At 40.8% G+C, this 20,391-nt stretch overlaps 1 protein-coding gene across 9 annotated transcripts in view; it reads left to right on the forward strand.

Annotated features, from left to right (window-relative positions):
* LYPD6B (LY6/PLAUR domain containing 6B) overlaps positions 1-20,391 on the forward strand; it is a 218,254-nt gene that overhangs the window by 165,191 nt on the left and 32,672 nt on the right. For 2 of the 9 annotated variants that reach the window (XM_037849855.1, XM_037849853.1), the window contains exon 1: positions 17,122-17,338. The exons of the other annotated variants lie outside the window; for them this stretch is intronic. The gene's annotated coding sequence lies outside the window, so the exon portion shown is untranslated. Of the gene's footprint in view, positions 1-17,121; positions 17,339-20,391 lie in introns of those variants that run through there. 9 annotated transcript variants of the gene reach the window in all.

The raw sequence follows: 20,391 nt of genomic DNA on the forward strand, positions 1-20,391 counted from the left end.
GATTTTGTCAAATGCTTTTTCAGCATCTATTGAGATGATCAATTGATTTTTCCCTTTCGAGTTTTTAATGTGTTGTAATACATTGATTGTTTTTCTTATGTTGAACCATCCTTGCATGCCTGGAATGAACCCCACTTGGTCATGGTGTATGATTTTTTTAATGTGTCTTTGGATTCGATTTGCAAGTATTTTGTTGAGGATTTTTGCATCTATATTCATTAGGGAGATTGGCCGGTAGTTTTCCTTTTTTGTAGCATCTTTGCCTGGTTTTGGTATTAGATTGATGTTAGCTTCATAAAATGAGTTAGGTAGTGTTCCATTTTTTTCAATGTTTTGAAAGAGTTTGAGTAAGATTGGTGTCAGTTCTTTCTGGAAAGTTTGGTAGAATTCCCCTGTGAAGCCATCTGGCCCTGGGCATTTATTTGTGGGAAGATTTTTGATGACTGATTGGATCTCTTTGCTTGTGATGGGTTGGTTGAGGTCTTCTATTTCTCCTCTGGTCAGTCTAGGTTGTTCATATGTTTCCAGGAAATTGTCCATTTCTTCTACATTATCCAGTTTGTTGCCATACAGTTGTTCATAATATCCTCTTATAATTTTTTTAATTTCTTCAGGATCTGCAGTTATGTCACCTTTTTCATTCATTATTTTGTTTATATGGGTCTTCTCTCTTTTTGATTTTGTCAGTCTAGCTAGGGGCTTGTCGATCTTGTTGATCTTCTCAAAGAACCAACTTTTGGTGATATTTATCCTCTCTATTGTTTTTTTGTTCTCTATGTCATTTATTTCTGCTTTAATCCTTGTTATTTCTTTTCTTGTACTTGGTTTAGGATTGGTTTGCTGTTCATTTTCTAGCTTCTTCAGTTGATCCATTAGCTCTTTGATTTTGGCTCTTTCTTCCTTTGTAATATATGCGTTTAGTGCTATAAATTTCCCCCTTAGCACTGCTTTTGCTGCATCCCATAGGTTTTGGTATGTTGTGTTCTCATTTTCATTCGTCTCTATATATTTAGCAATTTCTCTTGCTATTTCTTCTTTAACCCACTGATCGTTTAGGAGTGTGTTGTTTAACCTCCAGGTATTTGTGAATTTTCTAAGTCTCTGATGGTTATTGACTTCTAATTGTATTCCACTGTGGTCAGAGAATGTGCTTTGAATAATTTCAATCTTTTTAAATTTATTGAGGCTTGTTTTATGTCCCAGCATATGATCTATTCTGGAGAAAGTTCCATGAGCACTAGAAAAGTATGTGTATCCTGGTGATTTGGGATGTAATGTCCTGTATATGTCTGTTAAATCTAATTCATTTATCAGATTGTTTAGGTTTTCAATTTCCTTATTGGTCTTCTGTCTGGTTGATCTATCTATAGGAGAGAGTGATGTGTTGAAGTCTCCCACAATTATTGTGGAAACATCAATTGCTTCCTTTAGTTTTGCCAGTGTTTCTCTCATGTATTTTGTGGCACCTTGGTTGGGTGTATAGACATTTACGATTGTTATTTCTTCTTGCTGAATTGCCCCTTTTATTAGTACGTAGTGGCCTTCTTTGTCTCTCAAAACATCCCTGCATTTGAAGTCTATTTTATCTGAGATTAATATTGCTACACCTGCTTTCTTTTGGCTGTAGCTTGCATGAAATATTTTTTTCCATCCTTTCACTTTCAGTTTCTTTGTGTCCCTGTGTCTAAGATGAGTCTCTTGTATGCAACATATTGATGGTTCATTTTTTTTGATCCATTCTGCGAATCTATATCTTTTAATTGGGGAGTTTAATCCATTTACATTCAACGTTATAACCGTGAAGGCATTTCTTGAATCAGCCATCTTATCCTTTGGTTTATGTTTGTCATATTTTTCCCCTCTGTCTATTAATATCCTTTATTGTACCCATACCGAATCTCTTTAGTACTGAACCTTTCTCCAAGTCTCTCTGTCCTTTTTTTGTTTCTCTGTCTGTAGGGCTCCCTTGAGTTTCTCCAGTAGGGCAGGTCTCTTGTTAGCAAATTCTCTCAGCATTTGTTTGTCTGTGAAAAATTTAAGCTCTCCCTCAAATTTAAAGGAGAGCTTTGCTGGATAAATTATTCTTGGCTGGAAATTTTTCTCACTCAGAATTTTAAATATATCGTGCCACTGCCTTCTTGCCTCCATGGTGGCTACTGAGTAGTCACTACTTAGTCTTATGCTGTTTCCTTTGTATGTGGTGAATTGCTTTTCTCTTGCTGCTTTCAGAACTTGCTTCTTCTCTTCTGTGTTTGATAGTGTGATCAGTTTATGTCTCGGAGTGGGTTTATTTGGATTTATTCAATTTGGAGTTCGCTGAGCATTTATGATTTGTGTATTTATGTTGTTTAGAAGATTTGGGAAGTTTTCCCCAACAATTTCTTTGAATACTCTTCCTAGACCTTTACCCTTTCCTTCCCCTTCTGGGACACCAATGAGTCTTATATTTGGACGTTTCATATTATCTATCATATCCCTGAGGTCCATTTCGATTTTTTCAATTTTTTTCCCCATTCTTTCTTTTATGCTTTCATTTTCCATTCTGTCATCTTCGAGGTCACTGATTCGTTGTTCATCTTCCTCTAGTCTTGTACTATGAGTGTCCAGAATCTTTTTAATTTTGTCAACAGTTTCTTTAATTTCCATAAGATCATCCATTTTTTTATTTAGTCTTGCAAGGTCTTCTTTATGCTCTTCTAGGGTCTTCTTGATTTCCTTTATCTCCCATACTATGGTCTCATTGTTCATCTTTAGTTCTTTGAGTAGCTGCTCTAGGTGCTGTGTCTCTTCTGGTCTTTTGATTTGGGTGCTTGGGCTTGGGTTATCCATATCGTCTGGTTTTTTCATATGCTTTATAATTTTCTGTTGTTTTTGGCCTCTTGGCATTTGCTGAACTTGATAGGGTTCTTTTAGGATTTGTAGACCAACTGAAGTCCTTATCTCTAATTTATCAGATCTACAGCTTCGTGGAGTACACTTTCTCTAACTAACCAGCAGGTGTCGTCCACGAGCCACCTGTTCTCCACAAGCCAGTTCTCCCCTGCTTAGCCTTTTTGGTGAGTGGGGGAGTGAGTCTTGTGGGGTCCAATTGGTGTACCAAGCTTGCGTGTGTAGCTGGTGTTGCCTGCCCTGTATGTGGGGCGTGTTTCTGGGCAGTCAGGGAGGGGGGTGTGGTGGCTCTAACAATCAAATCTCCCTGGTGATCCTAGAGTTTTAAAGCTGCTGCAATAGTCTAATCCTTCAGTTCAGTCCTGCCACAGTTTGTCTCTGCCACTGACCCACAAGTCCTTGGTATTGGCGTATGGCTCCTGAGACTTGCAAGTGGGCCCCTCTTCCAGGCCGTGCACCCCGGGTCCTCTGTTGAGGGATGACTGTGCTATGTCACAGGTGAGTGCCGTCCCCCCAGGGCAGTTCTGGGCTGCTGGGCTGTGTAGGGAGGCTCCCAGTCTGCTGAAATGATGGCTGAATGGGGCTTTGTTAATTCACACTGCTCTACCTTCCCAACTCTGGGACAATCAGCTGAGGTTGCAGGGCAGGCTAATGTCCACGCCCAGTTTTGTGGTGTGTGCCTGTTATTTGAAGCACTTCCGTCACACTGGGTTGTCTGGGGCAGTTCTGGGCTATGGGGCTGGCGATGGGTAGGAGTGTTTCCTGTCCACCAGGATGATGGCTGTGGGCGGACACCCCCCTTTTCTTGGGAAGTTGTGGTGGTTAGTGAATTTTCTCAGCCACTGGATTATTGTGTTTTGTCTCAGAGTTCTCCTAGTTCTGCTCTTGACTTGACCTGCCCAAATAGCAAGTCTTTGAAGCTTTCTGTATTGGGCTTCTTAGGGTAATTGTTTTAGAAAAAGAAAAAAGGATTAAAAAAAAAAAAAAAAAACAAAAAACGGGCCCTCCTCAGAGATCTAATGGGTTATTGAAATGCTAAGAGACAAAGCAACCAGGGCCATTAAGGAAAGGTCCACAGGGCAGAGAGATCAGCTTTTCTTCGGGATTTGCATATGCGCCTCAGGGCCCTTCCCCTTTCTCTGTTCACCAGAACTCCAAAAGTCCTCCGCTTTTATTTTGGAGTTTTTCTTGTTGTTTTTTTTCTATGCCTGTCTCCTCTCTGCTGGGCTGGCTGCTCTCAGATTCTCTGGTGTCTGGTCTCAGTCTATCTATGGTTTGGTTAGAGTTTGGATCAGTAGAATGTGTTTCCGATAAGGGCTGCCACTGCAGTTCTCCCTTCTCCTTCCCGGAGCTGACAGCCCCTCCTCCCCCGGGACTGAGCCTGGCAGGGAGGGGCGCGGGTCCCCTGGCCGCAAAAACTTACAGATTTCGCTGATCTCAGCAGTTCCACGTTTTCACGAGTGTTGTATGAAGTATGCCCAAAGTCAGATTGCTCTGTGGTGTCCAGTCCACGCAGTTCCTGGCTTTCTACCTACTTTCCTGGAGGAGTAACTAAAACATACAGCTCACCAGTCTGCCTGGGCCAGTGTTTTTGAGTACTATAAATTACATGGAGGCACCTCTGACATGGAGCCATAGCTCATTCTGGAAGGATATTGAATAGGTCCAGGTCTTCAGCCACGGGTGTATTTGAGAAATTAAATTGGCCAGTATGTGTCAGAAGTGGCCATCTTAGGTCAATGTAGAATGATCACATGAGCATCCAGCCCCTCCAGCCTGCCTGTTTTTGATCTAAAGGGCAAAGATACAGCTGTTAAAATGAACGATGATTTATGGGCACCTCCTGCCTGTTCCTTCTTACCACTGGGTGTTCAGCATGGGTCTGCCTGCTCTTTTGACTCTACAGGGTCACTTAAGAAGACCCGTGCCATCCTAGAGGGGCACTGCTGAGGGCAGCTGGAGTTGTTTTCATTTCACAACTACTGCCTGTCCTCTGTCATGTCACTGTTCTCTGTACTATTCTGAAGGCCTGTTATATATGATTCTCATGACAAATATGAGCCTGACCTGTCCTGGATCAAATTTGGATGAATGGAGGGTATAAAGATCAATATTGGTTGGCACGTGTCTTTAGTTCCAGGCCATTTCAAATTTTATTTATTTCAAAGTTCATAATGTTTATATTCATTACAGATCTAGAGAAACTTAGTTTTAAGTGTATTTCGAGACTTAGTTGACACCTTGTGTTTAATGGTGAGCTTTACTTGTAGAAAATAAAACGAAAATATTCAACGGAGAATGCTGGAGGTAAGTTTGTGGGTTAGTAGAAAATCCTACCTCTTCTGCAAATTCTTAACTAATCCTTCCCGGCTTTAAATAAAATCAACAGGCACTACAGTAACAGCGACTGTCACCTTTCTCTATCTCCAGGCACTTGAAATACTTCATTAAACAACATCAGAATTAATCCCAGGCCCATTAGATTATAGACTGAGCTCCTTGGGGCAGGAAATTTGTCATGTTCATCCTGAATTCCTAGAACTGAGGAAAATAAATGTTTTTAGAAGCAGGTAAATGTGAAATAATTAGTATCTGTGAAAAATCAATCAACTTATGATGCTGGCATGTCCTGTAGGATCATTGCGAGATGGAAACTTGGTTTACAGATGGGAGCGGCTGCCCTTGGGTTCTTTGGAGAGGGCCTGCCTGGAGAGGCAGTGACGCATGTCCCGTGGCCTGTTGCGTGTGACTCCCATGTTGAAATTGGAAGGCTCAATCCAGACAAACGCTAAGGAAACAACCAACTCTTTTATTACTCTCCACAACATTTATAGCCAAGCCCTATTCAATGTCCTTATTCTTGAGGCATTCTGACAGTCGTTTTAATGATTTATTTTCTTTTTCACAACCAAAAAACAAATAAAATATTTTATCACCTTTTGGGTAGACTTGATGTCTTTCTCTTCATCTCATCACTTTCTGAGTCCATAAAATTCCCCTTACCTTTCAGTTTTTTTATAAATCAAAGATAGGAATTCTGTTTTTCTTATTCCTTGACTGAGAGTTTTTTCTTACTTGGGTTTGTTTTTTGTGGTTTTTTTTTGGGGGGTGGGGGGTCCTATATCCCCAGCCTATTGTTGTTATTGTTATTATTGCTTGTGTGTGTGTGTGTGTGTGTGTGTGGTGGGATGGGAGAAGGGATGAGGGACTCAAGAAAGGTCACATGTTTTCAATAACACATGACAGTGGAAGGTTTTGATTAGGAAAAAATATTTTGTTCAATGCTATCCTCAAGTATTTAGAGATAGGAAAAAATTGGAGCCATTGGTGCTAAAGGGGCAAGAAGTGAAGTAGTTGTGCTGGTTTGAGAAGCAAATACTCCATTACTGAAATTTGTTCTGTAGTTTCTTTCCTAGGATCTACCATAAAAACAAATGATCTGTGTGAGAGCCTATGGGATTGTAATTACCACTCTGTATTCTGAATTGCAAGCCTTCAACCCATGCTCCCTATTTACTGCTCCCAGGCTCATTTTTCTACCTTTTGCCTTCTTTGCTCATCTCTGCTTCATTTTCCATATGCCTCCTTACATTAAGGTGTCGACAGTGGGACATACTCTCGGAAGTCATCATGAGCTACAAAAGCTACTCTACCACTCTTGGGTTGACAGTTTCAAGTCTGAGTTGATGCAGCATGCAATTGCATCAAGTTAAGTGGTACAACTTAGTGATTCTGGATATCTATGTCCTCCCTCTCAAGTCCCTCCACCAGCAGCTCCAATGAGGACCACAGAACTGAAAGGAACTTCAGGGGTTCTTTCCTTCAAGAATCCTGATCTCCAAGTGGAGAGAGCCATTGACAACATCCCCATTGGTGGTTGCTCCTCTTTTTGAATATGTCCTTTGGCAGGGAGCTCACTGCCTTCAGGCAGCCCATTCCCTTGTTGAATATTTGGAAACTTGGCCCCAAATCAATCTCCCTGTAGCTTCTGTAAAATTATCCTCTGAACTAACTTCCTTCTTTCCAAATATCTGCAAAGCTATCAGTTGAAGTTTAGCTCTCTGCTTGCCCTCCCACCCCAAAGAAAAAAAATTTTCTTTTCCCTGAGCTAAACAAGTGTATCTCCCTCAAATATTCTAATTAGGGCAGAGTTTCTAGATCTCTTACCATCCTGCATATCTGTTTCTGTGTGCCTGCTAATCAGATTCCACACAGAACTGGATGTAATAATCCAAAGGTAGCAGATCCATAAAGAGGAATCTTGCTTGATCCAGATGTTGGGGGCTCAGTTGTGCATTAGTTTCTTTAAGCAGCAGCACCATCAGTAGAGTTTTTAATTACTTACAAAACTCATATAAACTAATTGTTGTCTAGTGAGGTCATGGCTAGTCTGTGCCTGTGCCATTGATTATATAAACTAAAATGCAAAACCTTTTATTTAACTTTGCTTTAGTTTCAGCTTGATGCTGTAATATATCATCTTTTTTTAGATCTTGATTCTGTTATGAAATAAATTGTGTCATCAGTAGGTTTGATAAGATGTCATCTTACCTTCATTCTGTAGTTGATAAAAGTATTAAACAGGATAAATCAACACAGAGCTCTGCAGAGTATTACTAGAGTATTTAGGGTTGAGGCTTGCCTACTGAAAAACATTCCTTGGCAGTTCACAATGTGTTATCATTTCCACGGGGATAAAACATTTTATGTGTTGCCTTGCCAGGATCCAGGTGGTGTATGAGATTCCTCTGGTTTAATCTCCTGGTAACCATGACACAAAGGAAATGATATTTGTTTGGCAATACTTTATCTTAGTTTACCCTTCTTAGATCTTATTAATCACTTCTTTTTTTTCCCTACTTGCTTACAAACCAACTGCTTAATAATCTGCCCTCCATTTATTCATTCAAAGAATGAATTCAGTGTCTAGTACAGTACTTAATACTGTTCCTGCCTTCAAAACATTTATAGTTTAACTGTGAAGGAAAGAGATGTATAATTATAATACTCTGTTGATAATATGCATACATATATGTGTGTATGCATGTGTTTGTATTACTTATATAATAAAGATGAAGCTTTTAACACATTGTATAGGAACTACCACCTAGTAAAGGAATGTCTATGAGACCAGAAAACTGCCTGGTGAGATCAAGGACAAAGGAAATAAAATGTGAGCTGGACCTTGTAGAACGAGGACTAGATCATTAGCTGTAGAAAGGATGACGCCTCCAATGAAAGGCTGATAGAGCCTGGATCCCAGCAGGTGCCTCCACCTCCCACCATGGCCTCCTCACTCCCAGACCTTCACCTTGCTCTTTGTCATGGCAGCAACCGGCTTTCTTGCCCTCACCTCAACCATTTGACTCACAGACCTCCAAGCTACACCTGACTTTTGGCTTTTGTAGGGCATTAGGGCGAGACAGATGACCACAGGCAGGTGTCTGGTGGCCACCCACATCCTAGCATGACAGCCACCTCATAGAGTCTACAGAAGGCAGCTGCATGATGACCCTACAGACTTCAAAATTAGGGTAGCACCTGTGCTTAAACCAATAACAACTCTACTATAATGGGACCTACTCTGTACACACATCCACTATCCCCAGGTCCTGAATATTCTTTACTTTGAAATGTTTCATCTGCTTTCATCCTCAGTTGAATTTTTTGGGAAGATTTGAAGTGGCTCAGTTCAGCCGTGTTTGCATTTGTTAGAGCATGAAAAATGGTGTTTCAGTTATTACATGTGGAGAGATGAGGAATCAAATGCACAGCTTGGTTTTTTAGATTGCAGGTGGAATTGGCAGCACTGGGAGTTAGAGATACAGCCACTGAGAATGTGAGCTGAGTAAATTTGAGAATAAACCTGGAATGCCACAATGTCTTCTTTTTTTCAGATGCATTTCTGACTAGTCCCCATTTGTTTGGGAAAAGGTCCATGGTTGGACCTCTCTTTCCATCAAACATGTAGCCAGTTGGCTAAGATGGTAACTCGCAAGCAGGCTGGAGTTCTGTTTTTAGTGTCCTGGCAGTAAAGAGAGACGTTTGTTATATCTGGATGCCTTAGCTGTTCTTCCATCTGGCTGTTCCTCCTATCCTGTATTCCTCTTCACCTTGTTTCTTTGGGAGCCAGCAGTGTTGCTTTTTGAAAAGAAAATAGATGTAAATTACCAGGGGCAATGAAACAACTCACGCACACTTTTTGGCTTAGAGGGCGGACGTTTTGGGAGTCAACAGTAGGGAGCTCTGCTGTGTGATCTGCAAGGGATTGCAATAGATGGCTAATGCGCTGTGAACAAATCTGCCTGTCGGGCACTTCGTTATCCATTCCCTGCAATGAATGACTTCAGCAGGCTGGTATGCAGAGCCCACTTCCAGGACTCACAGTGTTTCCGCCAAACCTGCCACCCAAATGACAAGAAAGCTCAAACTATGCCATCCTCTTATATAACCTGGCACCACTCTCTTTCTTCCAGGAATTTCTTTTCCACAATTGAAAGTTGGTGGGGTGGGGGGAAAAAACTGGATAAGAACTAACATTTGTAGAGAATTTCTATATGCCAGGCATTGGGAAACATACTTTTTACTTAATCCATTTAATTCCGTGTCTTACTCAGTTCTTACCAGAGCCCTGAAATTTAAGTATTACTGTCCTGATGTATAGATGAGGAAATAGACTCCAAGGAGTTAAGCAACTTGTTTGGGTTAAATAGCTCCTAAGTGATGGATTTTAGGATGTGAAGCTGTATCTCCCTGACTCCAGTTAAATCCAGGATATACTAAACCTTGAGAATAACTTATGCTCCTTTGAGGCTAGAGATGTAAATACTCAAGCTGAGAAGCAATTAGGCTTCTGTCAGAGCCTTTTTTTAAAATAAAAATTGCAGCACATAGACAACTGTTCTTTCATTTACTGCCACCCAGTCATGCCAGAGGTTTAATATTAACTTTTCATCTTTTAAAAATAAAAATTATAAAGGCATCTTGTCACTGCTCTGATCTAGAGGTCAGTGCAAAATTAACTCAAAGTCAGTTTTTTTTTAATTACTTTACCTTCTGTCCCCAAAATGAGTTTAAACAGTTCTATATGAATGTTCTCTCCTTTTAGCCCATGACAAACAACCAAAGTAACTGAGGCTGTGCAATGTAGTCCCCTGTTCCCAGAGCAGAGTATATCAAAGTTCAAGTACTCTGCATTGCCAACAGTTTCAGACAGACACTGGCAGCTAACTCAATTTGCTTTCAAAATTCTGTTTTCCTTTCAACTTGAGAAACACCTTTAACGCTTCTCTCCTGATACTAATACATTGTAGACATCATCTTCTAAGCTAAATGACTGTTTTAGGAGGGTCTAGAAACCTGTCAGCAGCATATATTCATCTGTTTCTCAACAAATGGTGTGTCCCTGCACTTGCTCTAGCCAGTAGGTCTTGTTAATAAATCCATCAAAAGCCAGGCCAGTCTGCACAAAGCATGCTTTCAGCCTTCCCTGATGGAATGAAAGGTGGCCCTTTAGAGCTTGGTGGGATGGAAATCACTTTCTTATCCAGCCCAAGCATTAAAGTGTACATCTATCAGTTTTCATTCCTGTCTGGTTACTCCACTGGCTGGGAGATTATTGCTTTCCCATTAGCCAATTTGTAAACTTGTAAGTTTGGGAGCTAGGAAAGAAAATTCCAGCTGTACACAATGATTCAGAATCACTGGCTAGTGGCAGGCAGGAGAAAGAAGTGCATGCCGGGATGCCTGCTTCCTTTCCCACAGTGATGCTTAAGTGCCAGTTGTTCACGAAGAATTGAAAGGGAAGTTTGTGTGTCAAGTCACCAGGCAGGATCACGGAGCCTCAGTTTCTCCTGGCATAATTATGGGTCTCCCCGGGGGATTAGAAAGCTCTGCAATTATGCAGATGCCTTCCAGAGGCAACACAAGATATTTTGCCTCTCAAACCAAGTCCACCCATCTCAATAACTCTCAGTGACTGGCTGACAGTGCCAATAACTTGCAAAATCAAGAGCTTTGATGTTGGCAAATTGCTTATGAAGCAGAGAGAGCTGAGTAACCTATTTTACAGAGCTTTTATATTCCTGACAGGGGTGATTAAAAAGAGGGGCTCTATTGCTCAGCTCAGCACATATGCCACAAACATAATTTTTTTTCCAGATATGTAACTGGGATATATTTCTGTTTGCAGGGTTAGTGAAAGGTCATTTTGATTTGTTATTTTTTTTAAACTGGGCATTCTGGATATCCAGGAGTTAATCAGTTCATAGGGAGTTGCAAATAATTCATAACTTATAGTCCCTTTTGGAAATTTGTCTCACTACTCCTGTCATCTCAAGCAAAGTCATAATCCCCACAGCATCCTCCATTCTGAAATAGTGAAGAGTGGTGTTGGCAGGGCAAACTCATCTTGCACTGTTGGTTTATAAATCATCCACATTCTCCCCAGTCACCCTAAATTAACAATAGCAAGCTTACTTGGTTCAGGAATTCTCTTAGTTAGATTAGGTAATTCACAAAAACCATAAGAAATCTTTCAACCTGAGTTGAAAAGTAAACAGCTATATTTTTGGTAGAAGTTTTCTACATAATTCTGACACTGTTATTTATTTGTTTATTTTTCCTGACAATGAGAAAAGGAAAGACCAGGTTTGGAAAGTCTGTCCTTTTGTAACTGGTGAGAAGGTGGATTTTGGTTTGCCTAACAGTTCTCTCAGAAGATTTAATCAGTGTTTGCTGTCAAAGAAGAGAAATGCTCTAGCTTCTGCAAAGACACTGTGTCTGTTTTGATAAACAGAGTTAAGATGATGGTAGGTTCTGCCCCCAAAAGTGAGAGGAACACCTTTTTATGATCGGAATACAAAAAGACAGATTTACTAGGGGCGCTGCTGTCCACCCCCCACCCCCAAACTTCCTGACTCAGCAGGCATTGCAGACGCAGGTACAACCTCACGTGCTCTTACACAACTGAAACTAGCCAGATTTAATGGTTCTCTGCTACTGGGTCATAATTCTTTGGTAACAGCGAGAATGCCAAACCTGCAGCACTTCTTTCATCTTCCACAGGGCGTGTACCTTCCTCCTCTTAAGTCGTTATTTCTTTTGTTTTTTTTTTCTTTGCCTTAGCTGTAGTCTCCAAAAGGAGACTAAAAGGGGGGTGGAGGGTAGGAAGGGGGGAGGAAAGAAAAGCAATATGAACGAGTCAGAGAACAGTGTTAACCAGAAGCAGCACAAGTTCTCTCCATAGAAGCACCCTAAGTTTTATTTGTCGGCGGGAGGTACAACATGGTGAGACAGGCCCCGCTGCCCCTACCTGAGCGTCCAGACCCCCTTCGCCTTCCCGGAGGCCCAGCCCGCTGAGTGTGCGCATGCGCCTTTCCCCGTCTGCGGTCTGCTTAGGGCGCCTTGGGCGGGGCTGTGCCAAAGGCGCAGTGAAGGGACTGGAGCGCCAAGCCCTGGGGCATCAGTGTACGTCACATGTTTTGCTTTCTTTTCCATTGCCCAATTTAAAGCAGTTGAAAATGCCCTTCTTTCCCCGCACTTGGATGCCATCAGTGGCTTTTCAGTTTTTTTTTAGGCTGTGGAAACTTTCATCCAAAAGAAATTTCGTAAAATATACTGATAAATGCAATTTTATGAAATCAGGTATGTTCTCATTTAAGTGGAACCCAGAGCCTCTCCTCCGCCCACCTCCCAAACCCCTTCATCTTTTGGAACTCCAACTAGCCTGTGGGCTCACCTCCATTTCAGCCTGGTAACAGATTGGTTATCAGGGCCTAAAAATGCAAATAATTTTACCTTCCTCAATCCTGAATCCTAGAGACAGCATACCTTACAAGGTTTAAGTCAACCAGCCTAAAGCGGCTTACTCCATCTTAAGTTTGTAAACACCTATTATTATCCTTCTCTTTTATATGCCCTGTTCCTGGCAACCAGTCTTTCAGCTTTTCTTTTGTTCAGTGACGTTAGATGCACAAACGAATCTAGGGTGATGAATTCTGTAAAGCATACCTACCTGCATCTGAGAGATCCAGACTCTTTGCCCCCCACCTCCCACCCCTTTAACTCCTCTACTACATGAACACCATATTAATATTCTTAAACTACATATTGTCCATGTCAGTCTCCTCATGAGATCCTCATCACTTGAAAGACCAAACTTCAATTCCTGATGGCTTTCTGAATATTCCACAATAATTTCGTTTTCCTATCAAATCCTAATTTCTACTTCCTTCTAATGCATGTCCCACTTCAGTTAGTCTTTCATTCTGTCCCTTTTCTCTGCTTCCAAGCCTTGGCCATGCTCATTGCTCTACCTTGCTATCTGCCTTGCCCTATAAATATCCTATATTTGGTTATCTCCCATCAATTTCCTTTATGGCTCACCCTTCAGGTGGTTCCAGCTCCCTCTCTGCCCTCCCGTGGTACTTAGCAAGGCAGCATGGAGTGGCAGGAAGATTACAACACTAGGACTACCACTGGAATTCTGCTACTTATCTGCTACTTAGTGCTCGTGGCTAAGTTCCTTGCCCTCTCGGAGTCACAGTTTCCTCATCTGTAAAATGGAATAATAATAATACACTGTCTACCTTGCCTATCTCCCAGTGTTGGTGTAGGATCAAAAGAGGTATTGTGGATGAATGCATTTTATCTAATTTAAAGCATTCTACATTTTTTGTTTTGTTCTTCGATAATAATAGAGTACTATTATGAGGTATTATTATTATCACTTATAGTACCCTATAGCACTCATTTCAATTCTGTATCATACTCTGCCTTGTACTTACTCTAGTCATTTCATGTGTGATATCTAGTCTCACTACTTCTTTAGCTCAGAGACCTGTTTTATATTTTAAAGCCCCATGGCAGTTATTCTAGTGCTGACTATATAGTAGATACTTCATTTGTATTTATTTAATAGAATTTTGATCTCTGATATCCTCCAAGTGCCTACTGTTTTTGGTGTGTTGGCAGTAGAGGTCCTTTAAATATCAGAAGGAAGACTGACATTCTAAGGATTTAAAATGGATGTGAAGAGCTTAGGAAGCAGAGTCAATAGTTGTTTGCATGGGTACTCTCTTGAAAATTAATTCAAGGTAGAAATCAGTTCCAGGACCAGTTAGAATGAATCTGACAGTCAGTTCTTGGAGTTAGTGACACCTTCTTTTTGATACTCTCTGGATGCTCCTGCCAGTGAGAAGAAAGCCCCGGTGAGGTTGTGGACTGAGCCTCAACAAGGTGCCTGACCAGTGCTGCAAATCTTAGCTCTATGAGTACCTATTCATGTATTCTGGTGATGATCTGGGGGAAGTCTCGGCCAGCATATTTTCTTCCTTTTTTTTTTTTTTTTTTGGCAATAAAAATGTTTTCCTGAGACATTTCCTCTATTTGGAGAAACTACAATGTGTGTGGATTTGTTCTTTGCAGATTTGCATGGTTTCAACATAAATGATATGCTTCCCTGCCTCCTACCAGCTGCAAAAATTGCTAGCGTTTTAGAAGGGTAAATATAGTAGACAGTTATGCTCCATAATCCATTGTCCCTATAGCATTGTGGCCACTTTGGCATTTGTTTATGGGCTGCCTTCATCACCATATTCAAATCTCTTTAGGGCGGGGACCATGTCTTATTTACATGTTTCTGGCTTTTCATATGGTGCATAATAGGTACCTGAGAATGTTTATTAAATGAATAAATGAGTGAGATATGTATATTTACATATGCAAACACACATTTTAAAAGTTTATTTGGTAAATGCTTCCTCAACTAAGGAAAACCCAAAAGATAAATTGGATTGATAATGCCAAAAATGACACTTCTAATCCAATGCTCAACATAATTACCCCCTCAAAAGGAAGCTAAATTCTTGGAAGACATTCATGAATGTGTGGCTATGCTGCAGTTGCAAATCTTTGCCAACTTTTCTTGGATCTTGTCTTCTGCAGGGGCCAGTGAACCCCGACTCAAAAGGAATTCTTGAAATGGCTCTCAGCTGTCCTTCTAGAGCTAAGTGAAAGTATTTTCAAATACAGTCACCTAGTAGGTCTCATTAAAGTGTTAAATCCTGAAGTTCTGGAATTTTCCTTGAAGATGAAATAACCAAATCGAGCTTGTGAAAAAGTTGATTGTTGCTGCCACAGTTTTTGTTTCTGTGTCTGTTTGATACTTCTCTTCTGTACTTCAACTTCTCCCTCTGTTTCTCCTTCTCATGCAGACTTGCAACCTTTAAATGTTTTGAGTTGATGGAAAAATGTACAGAGCGCTGGCTGCATTGCTAAGCACACTCACAATCCAGCCCCTCTCTTGTCTGTATTCTTATTTGTGTAATATGTGATAGGCACACCCCCTTTATAAGCATTTTTATGATTAAATCCTTGTCCCATAGAGTGCTTCTTAAAAGAAAATGTGACTTCGCTTGCACACCTCTTTTGGCTCATTTCTTCATCATAACAATATTCTGTAATCATTTGGGTCCCTGCTCTGTGCCAGACCCATTGCTACAGACAAAACTTGTTCCTGCCTACAGGGAGCTGGAGTCTGGGGAGTGAGGGTGATGTATGGTCTCCCCTGGCACACCCATTCTTCTTCCTGTTGAATAATCTGGAGCCTTGCCCTGAAACCTTCCCTGGGCTTCTGCGGTATTCAGGGATTGAAGGCAAGGTTCATTTCAGTGGATGGATTAAAGAAACCATCCAGGAGAATAATTAGGGTCTGAAGCCCCAAACTTGAACAATCTCATGTTAACCTGATAAAATAGCAGCAGCGATTGCCATCTGCTGACACACGGCCCAGGGACAGGGAGCCAGTGTTCCAGGCCGGCCAGGCCTGCGGTGAGCTGAGCTGGGAGCATATCCCTGATTAGAGCAATTAGTGCAGCTCCCTGAGCCGGTTCATAATTTGCTTAAGCACGCTCACTGCACTGAACTATGGTTTTGGCTCAGGAAGTTTTTTTTGGGGGGAGTGGGGGTGAGGTGAGCAAGGTTTGAAGAGAAAGGAAAGGAAGCAGTTAGGGAGAGAGAATCCAGATGGAGTCTCAGTTTGGGGTTGGCAGAGAAGAAGGCATGTGACATCAGTGCCCAGGTGTAACTATAAGGAGGCCAATTTGGGTGAGAATCGTTGAGATCACAAAAGGAAGCAGCTGGTAAGTACTAGAAACCTTTGTGCCTAAGCCCAGCATTTGAATAATGCACAAAATGTAGTGTATTATTTATTTAAATATTTATGTACAATTGGCTGTCATTTCTTAGTGTGCTCTACCATGGTCCCATGACTTGATACAATTGTTTTAAAATTACCATTTTCTAGATGCTAGAAAAGCATTGTACAGAAGATGAAAATCACAGCAAACCAAAGAAAATTCAGAAGATACCATTATAAACCAGATATCCATCATGGTAGTCTATATTTAAGAAGGTTTGAAAGCAGGATAGCATAGGGGTTAAGATGGAGGAATCTGGAATTGGACTTGAATTAAATTCTATCCAGGAGTCACCAGCTTTGTAACCTTGAACAGGTTACTTCTCCTCTCTCTAAACTTCAAATTCCTTAGCTTGTAAAGTGGGCATGATAATTCCCATTCCCACCTCACAGGGTTGTTGTGGGAAATCAATGAGTTTGTGGGTGTTAGGTGCTTAGCATAGCGTTTGACTCCTACAAGTCCTCAATATGTGTTAGCTTACAAGGGAAAGTCAGTCTGCACAAGGGCACAGGAAGGAAACCATAAGCAAATTCAATAGAAAGTAAGATTCCCAAGAGGTGAAACCTTGTCTTAAGAGCTAAAGCTACACCAGTGAAGAAAACGAGCCTGGTATGTAGTAGGTACTGTATAAATATTGGCTGAATAAAGGAACACATTTGTTTAGTCCATGTGGAGTGTAAAAATCAGATTATTTTATGAAATTAAAATGAGTATTTTAAATGACAAAACTATAAGGTAAGAAATAATGGATGAAAGTTTTGAGGCTGGCAAAGGTTCACTTTTCATACTTCTAGCCAGAGAATTGCTAGTCCTTTCACTTTCCCTCAGAGAACAGTTTGATTCCATTTCCTGCCCAAAGAGCACGTGTGTGATCTTGGGGAATATTTTTGCAATGCCCCAGGCCGTCTCTTCCATCGTACAACACCGTTCCCATTTCCTTTTGCTCTCCTGTTTGGATAGCGTTAAAAAGAGACGTTTTAGGAGTGAGCCAGCACACATTTAAGCACTGTTTTCTCTTTTACTTCCGGAGCGTGCCAGTTTGATTTCCCCCCTTATGTTGGAAAAAAGAGCCTCGGAGGTGCCAGCTCCTGGATTCTACCTGAAGTTGCTCTCTTCCCATTTCTATGTTGACGGGCCCCGCCCCAGGTCTCTTCTAAACCCTTGCCAAGCCTTGAGCTGCGTGGCTCTTCCCGTGTCCCCGTGCAGGTGTCCTCCTCTGCGCCCCAGTGCTCTAAGCCGTGGCACAGAAGGTGAGAAAGGGGATTGACATTCTCTGCCTGACCCCAGCCTGAAGTCATCACTCAGACAAGATGTGAACAAACATTGCCTGTGGAGGAAGGCAGACAGGTTTGCCAACGAAAGGAATGCAGCTCAGGACCTCCTAGCTACAGGATTATGCAAATCACTCAATATGAGTAAAGTCGAAGTTATGAAAGTAAATGATCTCCATTTGTACCACAGCTAATTAGTCCAAGGAAAATGGTGGAGAGGATGTATCTTAGAACTTCTCGGAAGGTAGCCCCAGAAGACGGGCTCCAGAGAGGGAGTTTTAAACACACTCACCTCTAAGATGTTACGTGCTAGTAGCTAAGATTTATGGAGTTCTCACCATCTTCTGGACATTATCCTAAGTACTTGAGATATATTAACTCACTCATTTCAGGCTATTGTTTTTTATCTCATTTGTTTTTTCGCTATGAGGAAACGGAAGCATGAGGAGGTTAAGTAACTTGCCTAATGTCATACAGTAGCTTTTATGGCAATTCTACATGTAAGGAAACGAGAATGCTGAGAGAGAGCCCAGATATGACCAAAAAAGGGGGCAGGAGCTTGTTTACTATGCAAACTAAGAATTTCCCCCCTTTAGATACATGCCCAGGAAGCCATTGCATCCTTTCCAGTGGGCGTGTGCTGTAGCTTTTCTCCTGGGGCTTCCCAGTCCTCCTCCTCTTACCCGTTCAGAAGCCCGAAAACTAGGATCCAAAAACCTCAAAGGTAGTCACAGGAGGTTTTGAGCTTTTTCCAATATTTCAAAGAACCTAACAGAATTTAGGGGTAAGAAAACAATGTGGCCTAATGAGTGTATAGAAGCAAATTTTTTTTTTTTTGCATTTTGCCCAAATTATATATGTCATCTTTGTGTAGTATTAGTTAACTGTCATGTGGGTCAGATGCTTTCCCAGGCAATTATGTGGTTTTAATTTTCAAAATGGGTAATTATCTCCTATATAGAGTTGAGATAAATCTTTCTAAACATGGAGTCTTGGGGTCTGGGATGGAGCAAAATAGAAATGGAACTTGGGGATGAAAAAATTGGCACCTATTGGCCTGTAGCATGAGAGAGGATGTGCTGCTAATAGTGGCAAATCATGATGTACTTGAATGCTATAACCCTTCTGTAACAAGGGACAGGATCACTTCCTCACTGTTTATCTTTCTTGTCTTTGCTCTTAATCTGCTCTTACTTCAGAAAACTATGAATAGTATTCTTACCAAGGTCAGAGGGGACTTTACCAACGGAATTTGTAAAATGTCATTAGGAGGATGAATTGTCTGGTACCCCCCAACCACCATCAAATGATGCATTCCAAAGCCAAATAAAAATGTTATTTTGTATCATCTGCTGTTTGGATTTTCCAAGTCACTGGTCCATTAGAGAGAACAACTGAGTCTTCACTATATAGTAGGTACTTAAGTATAAATTATACAATTGAATCTTTTGAATTCTTTTGTTTCAACTTAATTTTTGAAAAGATTCACATGGGTCAAAAATCAAGACAATGAATGAGATATACCCTGAGAAGTCTCCTTCCCACTTCTGTCTCCTGATATGTATTCTTTACCCCTGCTTCTCTTCCTACAGGTCATCACTTTTAGTAGTTTGCTATATATTCTTACTGCATATCATTATGCATATGTATGTAGATACATACAGTATATGAAACATCTATGAATTTTCTTTGCCAGCTTCTCCATTGGATTGTTGATAATTTCTTATTGATTGCTAATGGCTCTTTCCATGTTAGCAAGATTATCAGTCATTTTGGCTATGATGAATTGAAAATTTTTCCCCAAGTTTTTATTTGTTTTTTAATTTTGTTATTTGTTTCTTATTTTTTGTCATGAAGAAGTTTTACCTATTGTTTAGTGTAGCTGAAATTATCAGCCATTAATTTTAGTTTCTGGGATTTGAATTGTAGTTAGAAAGGACTTTCCCACTGCAAGATAATGAAGGAAATCACTTATATTTTCTTTTTTTGATGGGGGGGTGGTGGATTTTTTTTTTATTTTAGGAAATTTCAAGTATACACAAAGTAGAGAAAATAGTATAATGAACTGCAGGTACCCATTATCTAGCTTCAGGAATTAGAAATATTTTGCCAATCATCTTATAGCTATTTCCCCACCCATTTTGAGAATATTTAATGTAAAACCCAGACATCATATTATTTTATTCATATATACATCACTATATATCAATAACTATAAGGACTTTTTAGAACATACCCTCTGTACCATTATTAAACCAATAATTCTTTAATACCTAATACTACTCTTCAGATTTCCTCTTGTGGTACTTTCATGGCTTTGTTTTCTCTGTGTATAGACATATCTGACCATGTCTTTCTCCAGATGGCCTCCCAGTTGTCCCACCTCAAGTTTTTAAAGTCCTTGCCTTTCTTGTTTGAGAAGCCACTCTATCATGTACCAAACTCCCATATGTTTTTGAATCTATTTCTGCACTTTCGATTCTGTTCCATTTTGTCTATTCATATGCTAGTAACACACCATTTAGTTACTGAAGCTCTAGTGTGTGTTCAAATGTCTGTTAGGACTAGTCGTTCCCCAAATGAAGTAGTAAGTCACCTACTCCAAACCATGCTATATAAAAAAGGCAGAAAACTATGGTTTACCATCCAGCCTCCTCAGGTCAGGGATAGGCCTGGTGAAATCAGCAATATATAAATGGGAGTAGAATGTGTGAGGGCAGCTGTAGTCCTGTGGAAAGTAATAGAGCAGAACACAAGAGGCTGTGCCTTGAGCAGACCCTCATCTAGAACAGGGGAGGAAGGAGAAGAACCGGCAAAGGAAAAAAGACAAGGTTTTGGTGGATGAAGTTTGCTTCTGCCTTGAAAATATCACATGCTGCTCTCCTTCAGCAGAGAACGGTGAAATATTTGCTGTGTTCTGGGGAACCGACCAGAGACACAAAGTGGCAACGAGGGCTGGGGGGAGGTTTCCATGGGGGAATGCTGTCTTTCTGCTCTGGGACGCTCACAGGCTGGGACAGGCAGCACCTGAA

The sequence above is a fragment of the Choloepus didactylus genome, chromosome 9, assembly GCF_015220235.1.
Source record: "Choloepus didactylus isolate mChoDid1 chromosome 9, mChoDid1.pri, whole genome shotgun sequence".
Lineage (NCBI taxonomy): Eukaryota > Metazoa > Chordata > Mammalia > Pilosa > Megalonychidae > Choloepus > Choloepus didactylus.